The sequence below is a fragment of the Somniosus microcephalus genome, chromosome 9, assembly GCF_052327205.1.
Source record: "Somniosus microcephalus isolate GS21.2 chromosome 9, FLI_Smic_1.0, whole genome shotgun sequence".
Taxonomy (NCBI): Eukaryota; Metazoa; Chordata; class Chondrichthyes; order Squaliformes; family Somniosidae; genus Somniosus; species Somniosus microcephalus.
Window position 1 is genome coordinate 86,528,545 of NC_140995.1, and position 23,368 is coordinate 86,551,912.

Genomic DNA, 23,368 nt, shown 5'->3' on the forward strand with positions numbered 1-23,368 from the left:
GGACAAAGTCCCACTCTTTGGCAAAGTGTCGGAAACTTGCATTGTAAAACTGGGGTCCGTTGTCTGTGAAGACCTCGCTTGGCACGCCATGTCTGGAGAATATGGCTTTCATACATGTTATCACAGCATCTGCAGTGGTGGTGTACAGTCTACAAACCTCTGGATACAGGGAGTAATAGTCTGTGACTACAAGATAGTCCTTCCCTTGACATACGAATAGGTCAGCGCCTACCTTCAGATAAGGTCTGTCTGGCGCTGGGTGTGGCTTTAGTGGTTCTACCGGATTGCTTGCTCGATATTTCAGGCGTATTGTGCAGTTTGACACCTCATTTGTCACATCTTGGTTGATTCATGGCCAGTACATCACCTCTCGTGCTCTTTTCTTACACTTTTCGATTCCCAGATGTCCTCCATGGATCCTTTTTAGCATCTCTTTTCTCAGACTCTTTGGGATAACTATTTTACTTCCTTTGTAGATGATGTCTTCGACCACTGATAGTTCCGCCCTGCAGTTCCAGTACTCTGCCATGTCAGGTGAGCAGTCTTGCTTCATGTTGGGCCATCCATCCAAGATGCTTTTCCTCAGTCGTCTCATTGTTTCATCTTTGTTTGTCTCAGTCTTTATGAGCTCCATTTTTGCATCTGCTATGGGCAGTGCACTTGTGATCATGTCCACGTAGGCGTTCACTTTTTCATCCATTGTGGTGTTTGCGGGCTCACTTGGGTCAACAGCTCTGGACAACGTGTCTGCTGTATACATCAGCTTACCCGGTGTGTACGCAACATTCAGTGTATAGCGTTGCAGCCTGATCATCATTCTTTGTATTCTAAGCGGACAGCTATTTAGTGGCTTTTGGAACAATGCAATCAAGGGCTTATGGTCAGTCTCTACACTGATTGCTTGTCCTGCCACAAACTGGTGAAATCTTTCACAGGCGTATGTGATACTGAGCAGCTCCTTTTCTATTTGAGCATATCGCGTCTCCGCGTCTGTCATTGAGCACGATGCATATGCAATAGGTTGCCAGTAGTCATATTTTTGCAGAAGAACGGCACCAAGTCCACTCTGTGATGCATCTGATGATATCTTGATGGGTCTCGCTGGGTCATAAAACCTCAGAACTGGTTCCTCTGTGAGCAGTTTCTTTAGATTGCTCCATGACTTCTCATGCTCATGATTCCATTCCCATTCTATGTTCTTTTCAATTAGTCTTCTCAGTGGCGCCATCTTTTCTTAGAGGTTGGATATGAATTTACCCATGTAGTTGATCATTCCATTAAACCTCTGCATGTCCTTTTTGCATTGTGGCTTTGGCATATTCTCAATGGCGGTCACCTTTCTGGGATCTGGTCTGATGCCCTCACTGCTAAGGATATCTCCCATGAATGTCAGTTCTGTCACCCCGAGCTGGCATTTCTCTCTATTCAGCTTCAGGTTTGTTTTCCTTGTTGCTTCCAGCACTTTTTTCAGTCCCTCGTCATGCTCAGTTCTCGTTGTTCCCCATACTATGATGTCATCCATTGATGTATCAACTCCCTCCAGGTGCTCATAGATCATATGGATAGTTTTGTGATACACTTCAGGAGCTGAGGCAATGCCAAATGGTAACCTTAGGAATCTGTATCTGCCAAATGGACTGTTGAATGTGCACAGTCTTGAACTTGCCTCATCCAATTTCATCTGCCAAAATCCTGATGATGCATCTAACTTGCTGAAATACTTTGCATTTGCAAACTGTGCCATGATTTCCTCACGTGTAGGAAGCTTGAAGTGCTCTCTCTTTATTGCTCTGTTTAGATCTCTTGGATCCAGGCAAATTCTGAGCTTTCCATTCTTTTTGTCCACAACGACGAGCGAACTCACCCATTCAGTTGGCTCATCTATCTTCTGAATCACGTTCAGGCTTTCCATCCTGTCCAACTCTGCCTTCAGTTGCTTTTGAAGAGCAAACGGAACTTTTCTGCATGGATGTATGACCGTTGGCATACTTTTATCTACTCTGATCATGTGTTCTCCTGGAAGGCAGCCTAGACCCTGAAATAGGTCGTTGTTCTCTTTCATGAGTTCATCATAGACTGTCTCTCCTTCGCTTTCCACAACGAGGACTCTTTTTACCAGGTTCATTCTCTCACAGGCTATTAAACCTAGTATGGCCTGTACATCCTTTGGCACCACGATTAATGCTAGCGTGTGCTCTCTGTCCTTGTGTGTCACTTTGACAATGCATCTTCCTTTCACTGGTATATCAGTACCTGAGTATCCTGTCACTTTCACTTTTATTCCATGTATCTTTGGTCTGGGTCTAATTTTCTTAAAATCAGTCTCTGATATCACATTAACTTGTGCTCCAGTATCCAATTTAAATGGAATATGTATGTCATTCACTTTTAGTGTCAACACCCAGTCTCTTTTTTCTTCTTTGTTTTCAGACACAACATCTACATTGAACTCCTCTATCTCGCTTTCATCTACTGTATGGACCTTGCTTTGTTGCGCTTGGTTCTTGCAGCAACGGGCATAATGGTTGTTTTTGTTGCAACTATTAAATGTTTTACCATATGCTGGACACTTTTTTGGTGTATGCTGTGTACCGCATCGACTACATGACTTTCGATTGCCCCTTTCATTTTCGTTCGCTGGCCACGCCTCTTTTTTCACATTGGCGCTCTTTTTGTTAAACGGTTTGTGTCCATTCTTACTCACTGCATCCACGTTGCAGCTACTGTCACTGAACAGCTCCTTTGCCTGCGACTTCACAGTCTCTGTAGCCCTACACAGTGCTATGGCTTTTCCCAGGTCTAGATTTTGCTCTCTTAGCAGTCTTTCCCTTAGACCATTATCTGGAATACCACACACCAGCCTGTCTTTTATCAGTGAGTCTGTCAGTCCCCCAAATTCACATGTTTTGCTTCGGTTTCTCAGTTCTGTCACATTCTGATCAATAATCTCTCCCATTTTCTGTACACATGTGAAAAATCTGTGCCTCTCAAATGTCACGTTACGTTTAGGTATGCAGTAGGCCTCAAACTGTTCCATTATTTTATCCAGCTTCATTTTGTCTCCATCAGCAGCGAATGTGAAGTTATTATACACCTCCAGCGCTTCATCACCCACGACATGTAAGAACACTGATGCATTCATTTTATCACTTTTCTCGTCAGCTCCGATTGCTGATAAATACAACTCCAAACGTTGTTTGAACCTCCTCCAATTTTCAGCCACATTACCTGTCAACTGAAGCTTCGCCGGTGGGTGCAAACCTTCCATTTTTTCACTTCGTTAGCTATTCTCCAATGGTAAGTAACGATGTTCTCTTTTGGCTTGCTAATATGTGGAGAGCTGATTTAACTTCAGATTTTTCCTCTTCATCTCTTTCAATCACTTCTGACACCATGTATTGATTTCTTTGTGGGTTCAATGACGAGACATTTATGAAAGAGAATGTCTTTTAATCTAAAGTTTGTTCAACTCTGGTTAACAGCCTTACAGGAGACACCATGCTAGAAATCCATCTAAAACTAAACTAAAACTAAACTGCTTGTCTCTGTCACATGCCCTCTGCTGGTCAGGCATAAGTAATCAATCAGGCAACTATGCTGGTAAGGCATCATAATCAAACAGGCAAATACCATCACTATTTGCTGATATCATTACACATAGGACCTTACATCCGATTCTTTTAAATTGATCACTTGGAGTGACCCAGTCACTGCTAGTGGGAATGCAAATGAGTGGACCGTGATTTATGACAGGGTCAGCGCTGGAGTAGATCAAGAGGCGTAAGTTCCAGCTCAGCATCACAACATCAGGGCAAATCTTCACATAGAAGCTCGAGGCCTATGGGGAAGCTTTCAATTGCTGGTTGCCCACTTCTCACCTGGAAAAAGGGCGACCAGCAGTCAAAACTCTGGTGGAGACCTTGTGCACCCATTTACCTGAATCAACTTTGAGGCAAGCCTTTAAATGGGCTCCTAGCACTCCTGGACACATGTTGTAGGTCCTTGCTTATTAACTTTCAAGGAGAAATGGGCAAAGCATGGGAAGGGTCTCCCCAACTGCTGTGTTGGGTGGGCACCACGTGTGGTCCATCAATATCGCACCCATTCTGCAACCAACCAGTACGTATCCCCTAATGTGTCTGACAATGTTTTCCTTTGGATGCCTGTGCCTCTCAAAGAAATTTAGAGCTTGAACGCATTGGGTTTGCCAGTGCCATCACTGCCAGCTAAAAATCAGCAGATAGGTAGCTACAATTCCCATCCTCTGTGCCTACAACACCTACTTTTATGATTGACAACAAGACTGGCTATTTGCATAGCATACCAGGAAATGCTGTTGTTCTGTACTGTTGTGTAACAATTGAAAATGATGGTGGAATGACAATCCCAAGGGAAGTTATTTTTAAGAACAGTAAAAGTAACTCACATTTGTTATTGTTTGCCAAACATCTGTGAGCACATTCCCCCAGCATAAGTGCCATGGATTGTTTGTCTGTCCAGAATCTCCAATTCTGACCCCATCGAGGTATCGAAAGTCTAGAGGAGGTTCGCTCATTTATATGTAGCTAGCAGGTACCTGTACCATTATGGGTGAACCTTGGGTCCCGCCAGAGCAAGAAAGGGAAGTGCAGTGCTGGGCAGCTGATCATTCTTCTGTTGGTAGCCCCAACCCCATTGGAAATATGTTGATTTCCTTCAGAGACCCTAGTTATGCTGGGCCGGCATGCTTCATTGAGCTGGGTGTACCAGCCACTTGGCATAACCTAGACCAAGAACCAGGCTGTGATTTACTTTCCATTGGTCCCACCCCTTCTCATGTCGGCAGCCACATTTGGGGTGGACTTGTGGAAGTCCATTTGATTTTCTGTCCTTTAATTTAAGGCTGCATATAGTGAGACCAGTCCCGATCAGAATGGAAATGATTGGGTAATTCTCCCACTAATCACGCTGTCAGTGATAGGGATTGATTTTATGCACGTAATTTGTATTCTGTAACTATCCTCCACTCACTGCACTTTGCTGGAGAAATAATTCAGCTTTTATCGGGAGCCTCAGTTGCAGTTTTGGTCATGAGCTCTATAAGTCTTGCAATAAGTTCCACCCCATCTTCAATTCATTGGCTGACACAGTGGTGTCAATACTCACTCTGTTAATTGAAATGGAAGGAAGATTGGATGGCCTGATTTAACAGCAAGTGCTCCTCCACTCTTAGTGTTCCTCATTGCAGTGCACCCAGTGCAGCCAATATGCTCAGGAACAGGACCATCTGGCCCGATTTATTTTCCAGGAACCAAGCAAAAGACAATTGCTTTAATGTTCTTGTTCCGATTTCTTACAAATCTCCTTCCAACTCTTTTCAGTGGAGATTCGAACCCCCCTCCCACTTCCACACTCTTCCTTGTACCAGCATAACCTCTGACTTAACATGAGCAATGACATGGGAAATCTTCTAGTTCCTTTTATATTTTGATAACTGATGTAAATTATATGCAGGCCCAGAAAATTGCAGCCCTAGATATTTGCATCAAGATAATTTTAAATCAATCACCACTTCCATTAAAATAATGTCGATTGGAAATCCAGGCTTGTATCTCTTGTGGTTTCACAACTGAGAGCAGCTGATCTCTATGGCTTCTGGAATTTGAAATACTAGCAGAGATAATTCATATGATTTCCCATTGGTTCAATCTGAATAATTGACTAGAATTTACATTTTACGGTTTTTGGCAAAGTAGCTCAGCAGAAAGTTTGCTGCAAAACATTATTTCAGCTAAAGCTGACAAGCTGAAGAACCAAAATCTGATGAAACTGAAATGTATTTCAAGAATATTGTAATAAATAAATGGTTGTTTCTGCTTTGCCAAAATCTACCAAACTACCATTGATTTTGCTTAACATATCAAAAGGAATCAGAAGTTTCCCAGTGAGGAGTAAAAGCTTTCCGAAGTTGCTGACCAGCTAAACCAAAAGTGCTGTCAGAAAAAGATTATGCTGTTCCAAGGAAATCACTTTTACAGAGCATGAATTCATAAAATTTACCCTACTATGTAAACATGAGATAATCTAAAGAAGTCCGTAAAGGAAAAGAATGTGTTCTTGTACTTTGAGTAAGATCAATATAGACTGTGCGGAGGAGGATCTTTCACGCAGGGTGAGTAGAGTAGGCAGAAGTCCCTGTATTATTTCAACATGATGTGATCTGACAGCATCACTGAACACATGCATGTTCTTGAATTGACAGATGCCGTTGTTGTGGGGAAGTAGCCTGAAAGCTTACAGGGCTGATTTTCCACTGGGCATTGTAGAAGCGGAACACCTGGAAGTGTTGCAGCACATTCCACATTACACCGTAAGGAAAGTTGATGTGCAGATCAGGCAAGATCTAATTGAATGGTACAACAGGCATGAGGGGCTGAACAGGCTGCTCCTGTTCCTATATCCCTTCATTTATATAATAAAGATGGTATGCTCCCAGCACAGATGAGAATCTTCTTGGGAATATGAAAAATATTCAATGCATGAATAAGGGTTTCCTTGTGCTCGTATTAGAGACCAAAGGGATCCATGTGAGTATGCAACTGGTTGAGGTGAAAGAGTGTGCGTGCGTGTGTGTCTTTCTTAAAGTTAATGCTGGAGGCTACCGGAGAGGCCACTACGGGCCTCCAAAAAAACACACGTACCCCGACCCCCTTCTCCCCCGGCATCTTCCTCGGCCCCTCTTCCACTACTTACCTGAGGGCTGCTACTGGTGAGGCAGCAGGCCCAAATTCAATCCCCAATATCAGGAGAGCTGCCTCTGAGGTGCAACAGGCACTGTCAGTTTGCCTCTATTATTAAAATTTCAGGTGAGCCTCGAGCCTCCAGCTTTTGGCGAACGCTTGAGTTGTGTCACCTATTTTGGGCCCGGAAATGGGGTCAAACGAATTTCCACCCTATTCTCACAAAGGCAAAGCACCTAGATAAAATATACTGGCATTGCAAAAAAAAGACCATTATTGCACCAATAAATTATGGGAATTTGGACCTCAACTTTGTGCTGGGATTTGCTTTGTTTCATATCACATTTCCGCTTCAGGATATGACTCAATGTGCATGCATGGTGAGTGAGGTATGGTACAGGGCCTTAGCGGTTGCTGCGGTTGATGCATCAGTCCATTAGGAATATGATATAGGAATACTTGTGCTGGGGGACTTCCAAGTTTTAAGATAATTGATTCTCCACTAAATGGTGTCAGATTTGCCATTGTATTGCTGCTCCAGTGGAGCTGGTAAATCCTGTGGCTCAGTTTCATTGTCTCCATCGTCTTTTCCCCCTTCCTCTTCTCTTGCCTCTGCTGCATGATGAATCCTCTCCTGGTGGCATAATTGTGCAACATACAGCATACAGCTATCATTTTGAAGGCCTTTTCATGGTTGTACAGTAGTGGCCCCTGGACTGATGCAGATAACACTTTCTGGGGGAAAAATTCGGTTAGTTGCGCCACCAATTAGCGCCTAAAGAGGTCGAGAAGTGGGGCGCTAACCAACTAGCGCCCGGGCACAGCGAACCCTGTGCCTCTTGCCATATTGAGCGGACATTTCGCGCCAGCGCTAAACCTTAGCGCCCGCTCACCGGCGCATGCAGATCATGATGTCAGTTCAGTGTGCAACGCCTTTGGGGCACCCCGGACCAGAAATTCAGTGGCACCCCCCTCCATTCCGCCTGGCGCTAACAAGGACAGGTTACCGGGAACATTTCCCAGTCACTGTTGGGCTCGGGGCGCACTCTTTAAAGGGGACTGTTGTGGATTATTATTGGCAGCCATTTTTGGACCACAACTTCTTTGAGAGAGAGAGAGAGTTGCTCAGCTACACACGGAGAGCCATTTCTGCAGTGAGCCAGCGCTGGCAGAGGAACTTTAGCCTTCTGAACATCACTTTGCAGTTGGTGAGCTTCTCAAACGGCATAACTTTCAGTGCGCACTTACTATGGGGGCTGCACTGGATGCGAACGTCGTGCTTCTCAATCATATTGACAGGGCACAGAGATGCAGGGATAGAGTGGCAGGCATGGCCAGATGGAGGAGGGCCTACAGACGTCGCCCCACGAGACCTTACGCTGCCAGGGTTTTCCGCCAGCAGTTTTCATATATCAACATGTCAGAGGAGCAGTGTTTCCGAAGGCTGCGCTTCAGTAAGGAGGTGGTCACTGAGCTCTGCCACCTGCTTCAGCCAGATCTGCAGCCTCAACTAAGGTGCAGGACATCTCTGTCGGTGGCTGTGAGGATCACTGTGGCTCTAAACTTCTATGCAAGCGGCTCCTTTCAGGCCGCTACTGGAGACATTGCCAACATCTCACAGTTCGCGGTGCATTGCTGCATCCGTCAAGTGACTAATGCCCTCTTTAGAAGGAGACGGCAGTACATCTCGTTCCCGATGACCCTGGACAAGCAGCGAGAGCACGCAGAGGGCTTTGCAATGATAGCGGGCTTCCCCATGGTACAGGGCACCATTGACTGCATGCACGTGGCTTTGCGGGCGCCTCTAGAGAATGCGGAGGATTTCCGCAACCGAAAGGGGTTCCATTCTTTGAAGGTGCAGCTGGTCTGTGACCACCGACAGCTGATACTCGCTGTGAATGCCCACTTTCCAGGCAGCAGCCACGACGCCTTCATCCTGTGCCAGACTTCTGTGGCAGACCTTTTCGAGGCCCTGGCTCACCCAGGAGGCTGGCTTCTCGGGGACAAGGGCTATCCTCTGTGCACCTGGCTGATGACCCCGCTCCGTTCGCCCAGCACCCCTGCTGAAGAACGTTACAATGAGAGCCATCAAGCGACCAGGAACATCATTGAGCACACAATCGGTGTGCTGAAGCAACGGTTCCGCTGTCTGGACCATTCCGGAGGAGCCCTTCAGTACTCACCTGAGCGAGTCTCCCACTTCGTGGTTGTGTGTTGCATGCTGCATAACCTGGCAATCCTCAGGACCCAGCCAATGCCACCAGACATTGAAGCACCAGCAGAGGAGGAGGAGGAGGAGCAGCACCAAGACGGGAGGGAGGCACAAACTGCAAGGGCCGTCCATCAGAGGCTTATAGCAAATCGCTTCTAGGTCCCTCTCAGGGAGGGAATGCTTGCTGCCATTCCAAGAACACGAATGGAACTGTTCTGCTACCCCTAAGCCGGTCAAAGGCAAAATTTGTGCAAAGAACAGACATGGCCATTGTGAATAAAGAAAGTTGTTTATTTAACAAAATGTGCTTCCTTCCCGCATGACAAAGCAATGGCAACAAAAAGTAAAACAAACAGACTGCCATTAAAGTGACTCTCACACCCGGGAGACTGTCCAAAACATTACTAACATTCAGACCAGCATCCTCGGCCTTGAATGAAACAAATAACAGGAGTCAGCAGCACCTTCTACTTTTTCCCCCTCGATGGTGATCCGCTTCCCTTTCGGCATTGGCCCCTTCCTGCCCTGCAACTCCTCCATAATGGGACCCCAGTGGCTGCAGCAAGGCTGGTGGAGGCCTGCTGACTGTCCGAAACTGCAGATGCCCCTGAGGGACGGTCTGGACGAGCTCTGGGCATGGAGGGCCCGGCTGCTGACTGCTCCAACTCTGCATGGGCGGAAGCAGTCTGTCCTACAGGTGGTGGCAGCTGCAGTAGAGAAGTGCCAGTGGTGGCATCAGGAATGCTGTCATCCTGAGAGTGGACAGCAGCTCCCTGGTCGGCCGACACACTGGCACTCTGATGGGGCAGCACCGCAGCATGCGCAGCAATCGGCTGGTGCACAGATTGCTGGCCTGCTGTGGTGCTGCAAGGGCCCTGGGGAATCCTGCCCGATCCAGCGAGGGTGGCACCAGTCAGTGCTCGCGTGGCCTCAATCTGCGTCTGCATGAGACCAACGAGTGACTGCATGGCAGCACTCAGCACTTGCGTGGCAGGTGCCATTGCTTCGCTGAAGTCCTGGACAATCCTTGCCAGTGCTGTGCTGAAGTCTTGGACACTCCTTGCCAGTGTCTCAATGGATTCGGGCATCCTTCCCACTGCAGCCATGAGCTCAGTGTGCCTCAGCCCAGCCTGGGCGCTCATTTCAGCAAGGGCACGCACCTCTTCTGCGTTCTGTGCAGCAGCACTCACGGCCCGACTCGCACTCCGGGGAGACAGCCCCGAGCTTCCCTACCCCCTTGTGTTGCTGCAGGCCACTGGTTCCTGGAGCTGGAACCTCCTCAGTGCATTCCCCCCCCCTCCCCTCCAGGGAAGGAGTCTCCCCAGTCTGGAGATGGGCTGGCTCACCTGAGGGTTGAACGGATGGTCCGGCTTCCTCCTCCTCGTCGCCTCCGGAGTCAGTCGCAGTGGCAGCTTGAGGGCCCACCTCCCGAGCTGGTGATGCAGCATCTGAAAGCAGGGAGGTTCAAGAGTGGCTTTAGTGAAAGGACAGGGTGGCAGCAAGGGATGCATGAGTGCTGCAATGCTCTGAATTGGGTCGAGAGTGAAAAAGCATGCTGGTGTGGGGAACAACTGGAAGGAGAGAGGTCAAAAAGGTGATGACCTTACCATCGCTGTCCGCAATGGGGTCGGCATCTCCAGAGGTGATGGGGCCAGTCATCCGGCTTGCGACGATCTGGTAGACTCGCTCCTCCAGGTCTGTAAGGGTCTGCAGGTGAGGCCGGCCTCCTCCGGTCCGAAGCTTCTGCCTGCGGTTACTCGCCAGCTTGGCCTGCAAGAGAAAGGACGAGGTGTGATGAAACATGCTGCCCTGATCTGGTGTCACATGCCTCCCATGGTCGAATAGCCCTTACATTATGCTGCCCTGATCTGGCATCACAAGTCTCCCATGGTGGAATAGCCCTTACATTATGCTGCCCTGATCTGGCATCACAAGCCTCCCATGGTCGAATAGCCCTTACATTATGCACTGAGCTGAATGTGCGTGTGTGTTTCCAGAAGGGGCCATGGGTTCTGGATGACAGCTGGCCATTGGGACTTTGCAGGCCCTCTGGCCATAAAGTGAGGTGCAGATGGAGGGATGAAGATGATTCTGAAAAAGGCACTCACCCTGACGACCCGAGTGAGGTCGTTGAACTTCTTCCTGCATTGCACAGGAGTCCTCGGAACCATGCTGCTGGAGGTGACTCTTTGGGAAACCTCCCTCCAAGCTCTGCGGTATTCAGTTTGTTGAGGCCTCCTGCCATTCTCCGGGTACAGCACAGATCACCGGCGCGCCACCGCGTCAACCAAAGCATCCAATGCCCCCTCGCTGAAGCGCTGCGCTCTCTCCCTGGCCCTCTCCATGTGGTTGAAGTTTTGCCCGCCACAGGAAGGTTGCCGCCGATTTTGAGGCCTACAAGGCGCAGAGTGTGGCTGCAGATGATAATCAATCCACCCCTTTAAGAGCTGGCAGGTGCCAGCATGTCTGGGTGATATCGATAATTGACGGCACCTGCGCTGTGCCCGCCCGCAGAGAAATTGCGTCGCGCCGCCGGGTTAGCGCCTTAAGACTACCGTGCAGCGCCTGATTTAGCGCCGCAATCACCTTCAGTGGCACTGCAACCCAATATCGCTGGAGGTGGCGAGAAATTGCGCCTGGCGCTAAACTTTGCGCACCGCCAATACTAGCGCCCCAAACGGGGCGATACCGAATTTCTCCCCCTCTTTGTTTTAACAGACCTATTGTATGCTTGGAGGCCTACTCCAGACACTGAGCGCATAATCTAGGCTGACACTTCAGAGTAGTATTGTTGGAGGAGCCAGCTTTCAGGTGAGACATTAAGCCATCTGCCCTCCCAGGTGAACCTAAATGATCCCATGGCACTATTCGATGACGAAGCAGAAAAGATTTTCTGGTTCCCTGGCCAACATTTAACTCTCAACCAATACCATTAAAACAGATGATCTAGTCATTTATCTTATTGTTAGTAGTTAGAACTTGCTATGTACAAATTGGCTGCTGCTTTCCATACATTACAACTTCAAAAGTACTTTATTGGCTATTAAGTGCCTTAGGACATCCTGAGGTTGTGAATGGTGCTATATAAATGCCAATTCTTTTCCTTATGATTTAAGGCCTTGTAGAGACATTTGCCTCATTGTATTTCCTTTCTACTTTCTACTGCACTTCATGAAATTGTGCACTGGTGTCATGAGCCATACCTCAAGAGAGTATCCCTAGTCATGCAGGATCCATCCACCTAAGGTGCAACTACCTTTAAAGAATTGTGATACTGTAGACTGATATACCTGATATTCATGATTTAGTTCTGATAGTTGCATATAATCTGCCCATTGATAGAATTGAATCACTTATTGTTCATAAATACATTGCACATTGATGAAAGGAGCACATATGGTGAAATGGGTCTTATCAATGAGGTCTTGGACTTTTGGGAGACCAGCCACTCTGAAAAAATGAAGATCCCTCTCTTGTTGATGGTCCGTATCCTTAGGAAAGATGATAAAGTAATTGGCCTTGCTAAACAATGCATCTGTAACTTTTTTGATACATCTGTGGATGGCAAACAGTGGATGTCCTCAATAGTTGCATGAAAGGAACCAGACATGTAGAAATGAAGGGCCGAGATGACTTTGATGGCCACCAGCAGTGACAGATGTTAGCTATGGCCTGGATAGCGTTGTGAAGGAGATGGCACAACTCTGTTACAGCCTCCCTGCTAAACCTCAACCTCCTTAGGCATAGCTCTTCTGTTATACCCATGTAGTTGGGCCTGGTAATGTATGCCTTACTTGCCACCTGACATCACAGGCAATCCTGTCCTGTTGCTGATGGTCCTCCTCTGCCAGTGAAGCAGTACACACATGGTGCCAACAACTTGATGTTTTTATGTAGCAGCTCAACTTTATCTGACGGCTTCAGATCGCATACTGCAGCTACTGCAGGGCCACCAATGGATCAAATATGTTAGCTTTGAATCATGAAGGTAAGTTTATTGATCCCGCACTCCCAGCAGGGAGCCATGCTCAAAGGGTGCATGTTCCGCAAGTACTGTGGCACTGATTTTCTGTAAGTGTGGCTAAATTCTGGGAGTGCAGAATTGATTAATTTAGTCAGCATTCATTAAATTATTGTATGGTAATGATCCACTGCAACTGTCATTAGGCTTAATGCTGACTTGCAGACTTTAGTGTGCAATTTATTGTTGCCAATATACACGAAAACCAAGAAAATTAGCATCACTATTCCACTTGGAAGATGCAGTTGAGCCATTCTTCTATGCAGTCACCAACGGAACTGGCAATCAGGAATTGCAAACTGGACAAAAGTAATTGTCACTAAGCCATGCAATGGGTTTTAGATGGCAAGCCTTTATCAGGGAAGTCCCTGATGTTGTTTCAAGAAAATAATAAGACATATGTGTCCCAAATTGCTCCATCACCATCCCTGGGTATGTTCTGTCCCACCGGTAGGACAGACCCACCAGGGGTAGCGGCACAGTGGTATACAGTAAGGAAGGAGTGGCCCTGGGAGTCCTCAACATTGAGTCCAGACCCCAAGAAGTCTCATGGCTTCAGGTCAAGCATGGGCAAGGAAACCTCTTGCTGATTCCCACCTACCGCACTCCCTCAGCTGATGAATCCGTACTCCTCCATGTTGAATAACCACTTGGAAGAAGCACTGAGGGTAGCAAGGGCACAGAATGTACTCTGGGTGGGGGACTTAGAGTCATAGAGTCATAGAGTTTTACAGCAAAGAAAGAGGCCCTTCGGCCCATCGTGTCTGCGCCGCCCATCCATCCCTGTCCAGTCTAATCCCATTTTCCAGCATTTGGTCCATAGCCTTGTATGCAATGGCATTTCAAGTGCTCATCCAAATGCTTCTTGAATGTTGTGAGGGTTCCTGCCTCTACCACCCTTTTAGGCAGTGAGTTCCACATTCCAACCACCCTCTGGGTGAAAAAGTTCCTCCTCAAATCCCCTCTAAATCTCCTGCCCCTTACCCTGAATCTATGCCCCCTTGTTATTGACCCCCCTACTAAGGGGAAAAGTTCCTCTTTGTCTACCCTATCTATGCCCCTCATCATTTTGTACACCTCAATCAGGTCCCCCCTCAGCCTTCTTTGCTCCAAGGAAAACAACCCCAGCCTGTTTAGTCTTTCTTCATAGCTGAGGCGCTCCATCCCAGGTAACATCCTGGTGAATCTTCTCTGCACCCTCTCCAAAGCAATCACATCCTTCCTATAGTGAGGTGACCAGAACTGCACACAGTACTCCAGCTGTGGCCTCACCAGCGTTTTGTACAGTTCCATCATAACCTCCCTGCTCTTATATTCTATGCCTCGGCTAATGAAGGCAAGTATCCCATATGCCGTTTTAACCACCTTATCTACCTGTTCCGCTGCCTTCAGGGATCTATGTACATGTACACCAAGGTCCCTCTGACCCTTTGTACTTCCTAGGGTCCTACCACTCATTGTGTATTCCCTTGCCTTATTTGTCCGTCCAAAATGCATCACCTCGCACTTTTCAGGGTTAAATTCCATTTGCCACTTTTCCGCCCATCTGACCAACCCGTTTATATTGTCCTGTAGCCTGAGGCTTTCCTCCTCGCAATTTACCACCCCACCAATTTTCGTGTCATCTGCGAACTTACTGATCATACCTTTTACATTCTCATCCAAATCATTCATCTAGATCACAAACAACAAGGGACCCAGCACCGATCCCTGAGGTACCCCACTGGACACAGGCTTCCAGTCACAAAAGCAACCTTCGACCATCACCCTCTGCCTCCTGCCACTCAGCCAGTTTAGGATCCAACGCGCCAAGGCACCCTGGATCCCATGGGCTCTTACCTTCTTGACCAGTCTCCTATGCGGGACTTTGTCAAAAGCTTTACTGAAGTCCATGTAAACCACATCCACAGCATTTCCCTCATCCACCCCCCTAGTCACCCCCTCGAAAAATTCAATCAGATTTGTCAGACATGATTTACCCTTGACAAAGCCATGCTGACTATCCCCGATTAATCCTTGCCTCTCCAAGTGGAGACTAATTTTGTCCCTCAGAATTTTTTCCAATAATTTCCCTACCACAGATGTTAGGCTCACTGGCCTGTAATTCCCTGGTTTATCCCTGCTACCCTTCTTGTATAATGGTACTACATTAGCTGTTCTCCAGTCCTCTGGTACATCCCCTGTGGCCAGAGAGGTTCTGAAAATTTGTGTCAGAGCCCCTGCAATCTCCTCCTTTGCCTCCCACAGCAGCCTGGGATACATCTCGTCCAGGCCTGGGGATTTATCCACTTTTTGGCCTGCTAAAACCGCTAGCACCTCCTCCCTCTCGATGCTAATATGTTCAAGTATGTCACAGTCCCCTTGCCCGATTTCTATGTCCGCATCGTCTTTCTCCATAGTGAACACAGATGCAAAAAATTCATTTAAAACCCCGCCTACATCATCTGGCTCTACACACAGATTGCCACTTTGGTCCCTAATGGGCCCTACCCTTTCCCTGGTTATCCTCTTGCCCTTAATATACTTATAAAACATCTTAGGATTTTCCTTTATTTTGCTCGCCAGTGTTATTTCATGGCCCCTCCTCGCCCTCCGAATTTCTTTTTTAAGTATGCCCCTGCACTTTTTATACTCCTCTAGGGCTTCTTCCGTCTTTAGTCTTTTGTAACTGCCAAAAGCCCCCCTTTTATTTCTAATGCATTTTTGTATATCCCTTGTCATCCAAGGTTCCCTTTGCTTGTTGGTCCCACCCTTGACCTTTACAGGAACATGTTGGCGTTGTACTCTCTCTATTTCCCTTCTGAAAGTCTCCCACTGTTTTGATGTGGATTTTCCTACAAGTAGCTGCTCCCAGTCCACTTTGGCCAGATCCTGTCTTATCCTATTAAAATCGGCCTTCCCCCAATTTAGAACCCTTATTTCCGGGCCGTCTTTGTCTTTTTCCATGACCACCTTAAATCTCACCGAATTATGGTCACTGTCGCCAAAATGCTCTCCTACTGATACTTCCACCACTTGCCCGGCTACATTCCCCAGAATTAGGTCCAGTACCGCCCCCTCTCTTGTCGGACTTTCTACATGTTGGCTCAAAAAGCTCTCCTGGATGCACTTTAAGAATTCTGCACCCTCTAAGCCTTTCACACTCTGACTATCCCAATTTATATTAGGGAAGTTGAAATCCCCCACTATTATTACCCTATTATTTTCACACTTCTCTGAGATTTGCCTACATATCTGTTCCTCTATCTCCCCCTGACTGTTTGGGGGCCTATAGTACACTCCCAGCAAAGTGCTTGCCCCCTTTTTGTTTTTAAGTTCTACCCATATGGCCTCATTAGAGGAACCCGCTAATATATCATCCCTCCTTACAGCAGTAATTGACTCCTTAATTAATATTGCAACACCCCCTCCCCTTTTACACCCCCCCCTGTCTCGCCTGAAGATTCTATACCCCGGAATATTGAGCTGCCAGTCCTGACCCTCCCTCAACCATGTCTCCGTGATAGCAACAATATCGTACTCTCATGTGCTCAACAACAACTTCAGTTCATCCACCTTATTTGCAAGACTCCTTGCATTAAAATAAATGCCTTCCAGCCCTGCCATATTCCCTTTTGCCTTCACATATTTGCTCTGCCTTCCCAGCTGACTTGTTTTTTCCCCTGTATTTGGCTGTAAATCACCCCCTACTATAGCTCCACTCTGTACCCCATCCCCCTGCCAAGTTAGTTTAAACCCCCCCCAGCAGTGCTAGCAAACCTCCCCGCAAGGATATTGGTTCCCCTCTGGTTCAGGTGTAAACCGTCCGACTTGTACAAGTCCCACCTTTCCCAGAAGCAGACCCAGTGATCCAGGAAACTAAAGCCCTCCCCCCTGCACCATCCCTTTAGCCACGCATTCATCTGTTCTATCTTCCTATTCCTATACCCACTAGCACGTGGCACCGGGAGTAATCCAGAGATTACAACCTTTGAGGTCCTGCTCTTTAATCCTTCACCTAGCTCCCTAAATTCTTGCTGCAGGACCTCATCCCTCTTTTTACCTATGTCGTTGGTACCAATGTGGACCACGACCTCTGGCTGTTCACCCTCCCCCTCCAGAATGCCCTGCAGCCGCTCAGTGATATCCTTGACCCTGGCACCAGGGAGGCAACAAACCATCCTGGATTCACGTCTACGGCCACAGAAACTCCTATCTGTTCCCCTTACTATAGAATCCCCTACCACTATTGCTCTCCCACTCTTTTTCCCCCCTTCCTGGGCAGCAGGAGCACCCCCAGTGCCAGGAAGTTGGCTGCTGCTGCCTTCCCCTGGTGAGTCATCCCCCTCAACAGTATCCAAAGCGGTATACTTGTTTGAGAGGGGAATGGTCACAGGGGTCTCCTGCACTACCTGCCTGCTTCTATTGCTCCGCCTGGTGGTCACCCATTTCCTGTCTTCCTGTGCAGCCCTTCCCTGCGGTGTGACCAACTCACTAAACGTGCTATCCACGAACCTCTCAGCATCGTGAATGCTCAACAACCCATCCACCCGCAGCTCCAGCGCCTCAATGCGGTCTGCTAGTAGCTGCAGATGGATGCATCTCTGGCACACGTGGTCATCAGGGGCACCGGGGTCCCTGAATTCCCACATAGAGCAAGAGGAGCATATCACGGGTCTGGGCTCACCTGGCATGACCTTCCCTTTACTTAATTTAAATTAATTTACTATCACCAATTAAAAATATCTCTAAGGCGCTTGTATAGTCTACCAACAGTCCCTGCTACACCAGAAAGACCCTGGTAACTATAAACTACAGAGTTAAAGTTTAAAAAAGAGAAATACTCACCAACCAATCACTTACCTGCTCCCTGGTGATGGCACACCCTGATTACTTTTTACCTCTCTCCCCGCTGCTGAGTTGGTGTGCCTCGCAACTGCCGCCGGTTTTTATACCGGGCTCCGACTCGCTGCTCCCGCTGGTCCCGACTGGTCTCGGGCCTCGCCTCTCTCCGGTTTTTATACCGGGCTCCGACTCACTGCTCCCGCTGGTCCCGACTGGTCTCGGGCCTCGCCTCTCTCCGGTTTTTATACCGGGCTCCGACTCACTGCTCCCGCTGGTCCCGACTGGTCTCGGGCCTCGCCTCTCTCCGGTTTTTATACCGGGCTCCGACTCGCTGCTCCCGCTGGTCCCGACTGGTCTCGGGCCTCGCCTCTCTCCGGTTTTTATACCGGGCTCCGACTCGCTGCTCCCGCTGGTCCCGACTGGTCTCGGGCCTCGCCTCTCTCTGGTTTTTATACCGGGCTCCGACTCACTGCTCCCGCTGGTCCCGACTGGTCTCGGGCCTCGCCTCTCTCCGGTTTTTATACCGGACTTCAATGTCCATCACCAAGAGTGGCTCGGTAGCACCACTACTGACCGAGCTGGCTGAGTCCTGAAGGTCATAACTGCCAGTCTGGGCCTGCGACAGGTGGTGAGAGAACCAACACGAGGGAAAAACATACTTGACCTCGTCCTCACCAATCTACCTGTCGCAGATGCATCTGTCCATGACAGTATTACAGTATTGGTAGCAGTGACCATTGCACAGTCATTGTGGAAACAAAGTCCTGTCTTCACACTAAGGACAACCTCCATTGTGTTGTGTGGCACTACCACCGTGCTAGCTGGGATAGATTCAGAACAGATCTAGCAGCTCAAAACTGGGCATCCATGAGGTGCTGTGGGCCATCAGCAACAGCAGAATTGTATTCCACCACAATCTGTAACCTCATGGCCCGGCATATCCCTCACTCTACCATTACCATCAAGCCAGGCGACCAAACCTGGTTCAATAAGGAGTGCAGAAGAGCATGCCAGGAGCAGCACTAGGCGTACCTAAAAATGAGGTGCCAACCTGGGAAGCTGCAACACAGGACTACATGCATGCTAAAAAGTGGAAGCAGCATGCTATAGACAGGGCTAAGCGATCCCACAATCAACGGATCAGATCATAGCTTTGCAGTCCTGGCACATCCAGTCGTAAATAGTGATGGACCATTAAACAACTAATGGGAGGAGGAGGCTCCATGAATATCCCCATTCTCAATGATGGTGGAGCCCAGCACGTGAGTGCAAAAGACAAGGCTGAAGAGTTTGCAACTATCTTCAGCCAGAAGTGCCGAGTGGCTGATTCATATCGGCTGACTCCTGAGGTCCCCAACATCACAGAAGCCAGTCTTCTACCAATTCGATTCACTCCACGTGATATCAAGAAATGGCTCAGCGCACTGGATACAGCAAAGGCTATGGGCCCCGACAACATCTCGGCTATCATGCTGAAGACTTGTGCTCCAAAACTAGCCATGCCTCTAACCAAGCTGTTCCAGTACAGCTACAACACTGGCATCTATCCGACAATCTGGAAAGCTGCCCAGTTATGTCCTGTCCACAAAAAGCAGGACAAATCCTGTAAGATTCACAATTTTCAGCAAAAATCACGCAAGAAAACTGGATAAAATAAGACTGTTTATTGACCAAAGTAAGCTTGCACAGAAAAACCTTTGATAAAAGGGCATACAAAATGGCCGCCAGGCCCCGTGATCAGTTTCTGAACCATTTTATTTCTGTTACTGCAAGCCAGACAGGCTTGTGGATTGAAGACAGTGAGCCCGCGAAAGCCAGTATCTGGGAACCGAAACTCAGAGGAACAGCATACATATTCAATGGATTACAAGTACAGGATGGGGCCCATCAAGATATGGGTGGACAATGCAAAATCACTCATACCCATTTATTGTACAAAGGAAAAACCGTTTAGCAGCCATCAAGGAAAATCTCCGGACCGATCAATATGCGAACCGAGCCGCGGTGACAATGCAAAAGACATTTAAAGACATTATCGGCCAGGAAGGCCAGTTTAAGTTATCACCGGCTCCGTTACAAGACAAAGCGCCCCTGCAGAGATTTCTGCCCGCCAAAATTAATACAAAGACAGGACTATGATTTGGCGGGAGATAAGACTGTTCCAAAAGAGTATAACTATGGATTGAAAGCCCATATACGTTACTTCAACTTCTTCGGACGGGGCCAGGATCGGCGCCTCTTCCACTTCGGCAGATGCAGAATCGATGAAAACGTTTTCGTCTTTTTAAAGACGGACGGTTTCGGTAAAAGGACAACGTGGTCGGTGTTCAGCCAAACAAGGCTCGGCCACGACGAGAAGACGACGAGGGTGGCCCGGGTACTGGGGTCGGGAGATCATCGACGACCCAGGCTGACGGAGAAGAAACCCTCTGGAGAACCGACCAGGCCGGAGACAAAAAGACAGTCCGGGCCTGACACTTCCGTGCCTCAACATCCCATTGGGTTGTTGTCCTACTCCATGAACAAAAATCCACGACAGGCTTAGTGGATCTCAACCTTGACGAGCGCTCATCGAGGCTGTGTCTACCCCATCGCCTCGAGAGAGAGAGAGAGAGAATATCGACTGCGCCAGAAGTTTCCAAATCCACGTGACGACGGAAAGCGGTGCCAAAAGGGCTGCGGACCCCCCTTTCTCACGATTTTGAGAGTGGTGAGCATGATCCCAGGTTCCCCAGGTCGAAACTTAGTTTAGGTATAGGGGAGGGAGTTAAGGGAAATCGTAATGTGTTTCCCCTTTTACGATGTGCCGTGTGTTCCCCATTTCCATAGAGTCAAGTTCATAAATTTGTGCATGATTGTAGTTACTTTGATCTGTGCCTATGACATGTATTTTGTAATGCTTCAAACTGTTTAAAAATAAAGCATCCATTTCGTGCTATTCAGCCTGGTCTATTGAGTCCTTTTCTCTGCACTACTGTTCTCTGCATCTAAGTCCAAGGTCTAGAACCATAGGGGGAGTGGGTCGAACCACTCAAGGGTAATTCTTGCACGAAGCCTGGCAGGAGGCCAGAACGGGCAAGAGAGCAGGAAAAAGCCCCCTACAGAAATGGCGACCGCGGCAGGACCTTGGCAGCAGGAAAGTAGTGTGTTAGATCAAGATCTGAATAAACGAAATGTGATGGATGAAAGAATAGCAGATTATGTTTTCGGAAAAGTCAACCTCACAAAACAATGGATATCTGATCTATTAAGGGATAGGCGCACGCTAGACGCAGCCATCAAGTGGGCAGCGGGTAGAGAGCATAAGAAATCTGTAGAAAAGGCGGTCTGGCTGATGTGCTACAAGAAGCAAGTCCAGCTTTTGGACCAGGTAGTTGCAGCACAGACAGTCCAGATCAACGGCTTGCTTAAAGACGTAGAGGAAAAGGTTGCGGGAGGTCAAAAACTGATTGAATCGCTTGACGCGCTGAATCAGGAACGCCGCTCCGTAATTCGCTGCCACGAAACCCGGGTAGAATATTTAAAATGTCAGGTCGTTGAGGCCAAGGCCAGTGAAGGTAGAATGAGAGAGAGGTGTTTCCGTCTAGCCAAACAAGTAGATGCCCAAGAGGAAAAGCTCCTGGGAGCCAGGGCAGCATATAAGATGGCCATGGAGGATAGATCTGAGAACACCGACCACAGCGCTTGCCGCCGGGAGCTAGAGGACCTGAGAAAGGCCCTAGCGAAGGCAAACGGGTTGGTGTGTCTCATAAATCCACCAGCGAGTCAGCTGTTGCTAGCCAAGGAATCCAAAAGACCGATTCCACAAGAGGCAGTTGGGGTACCAACCCCCGAACCCTCTGTGCCTCCTGCCTATGAGGAGTCTTGGACTCCGGGACAGGAGACGGAGGCGGTAGAGGAAGAGAGCCCTGAGGTACAGCAACCCCAGACAGTAGAGTCGGGGCCAGCGCCGTTGTGTCCAACGAGGCACCGGAAGCTCGGTCCAAATGAAGAAAATGGCGATGACGGACCCCTTGTGAGTCAGATCATAATGCCTCATAGCGCACGACAGCTAAGAGAGATGATAAGTCACATCCCAAAACTCTCCGAGTCAGGAGATCCCTCCGTGCATTTCAGGGACGTGGAGCAGATCGCAGCAGTCAATGACTGCGACGGGGTTGAACAGTCTAAAATGCTGCTGTTCTCCCTGGACAGTTCGCTCCTCCAGTGTCTCCCTGACGAGAGCAAGAGAGGGCACAGGGACTATGAGTTGCTACGGGATGAGATTCTGGAGATCATGGGAGAGGGGGACAGAACTCCGTTCCTCCGTTTAAAAAAGACAGTGCAGCTAGAGGGAGAACCACCACGGGTTTTCGCCGACAGGTTGTGGCCAGTGTATCGGCGCAGCTGCCCGGGCGGGCCGGCCCGGGCCGGGCTGGATGGCGAACAAAGGGCTCACTGGCTTCGGTGCCTGGTAGCAGGTTGCTTGCCAGTAGTGAAGGAACAGGCCAAAGCATGGTTTGACCCCACCAACGCCCGCTCCACGGAGGATCTAGTGCTAGATCAGCTCACGATCAGTTATAGGAATAACAAGGGCAAGAAAATGCCTGTTGTAAAAGGAAAGGTGCATGAGGTGAGGCCCGCAGCCTCTGCTAAAAGGGAATGGCGTCAGGAGGGAAATCGCCCTCCTCAAGCCAATAGCAGTTGTTACGGGTGTGGGAAGGAGGGTCATTGGCGCAAGGACTGTAGGAATCCTTGGAAGGATAAGAGGGAGAGAGCGTTCGCCGCAGCCCAAGATCAAGCCCAAGCCCGAGTCGCCAACGGCCCGAGAGTTTACCCAACACCAGCACAACCACAAGTGCAGGCCGCTGCCACAACACCAGTCCAGAACCCAACCGTAGCCTCTGCCCCGACTAAAGGGGGTGGTGCGGTTGTGGACCCTGCTGCGATCGAGTCAGTCTTGGAGACTATGCGGTCTCTGATGACCTGGCAGGGGAGGGTAGCGGTTGCTAACAGCCCTATCGCCCCCGAGACCCCAGCCGAAACACCTAAATGATTGACGCCCGCGCAGCCCGTCTACTTGTGTCCGCTCCGCTATGACGCTTGGAGAAGACCTGTGGTGGAGATGGAGGTGGAGAAACAAAGGGGTAGTTACCTGTTGGATACGGGAGCTTCGTGTACCGTGATCCACACGGACAAACCTTTTGCCTCACCTCTGTCCGCCCAGGCTCCATATTTAGTAGCGGGTTTCACAGGTAGAGAACAGGCTGGCGCGTACTCCCTCCCGCTCTCCATTCAGTTGGGAGCACTCCACACCACATGGACGTGCATCCTATTGAAGTGGAATGAGGGGGGGGGAAAAGGCATCCTCGGGGCTGATTTCTTGGTGGAACACGGGATCCTCGTGGACCTGAGAAATCACTGTCTCTGGGGAGCCGAGGGCGGTTTAGGTAAGGTAGTCGTAATCCCGGGGAAGGAAGAAAAGGGGACCCTGTGCACTATGAAGCCATCAGGAGGTTACGATCTCGAGCTCATGATAACAAACATCCCAACGGACTTGCAGGCGTGTGTGTCAGAAAATCTGACCGCGTTCGCCACCCACAAGCACGACTG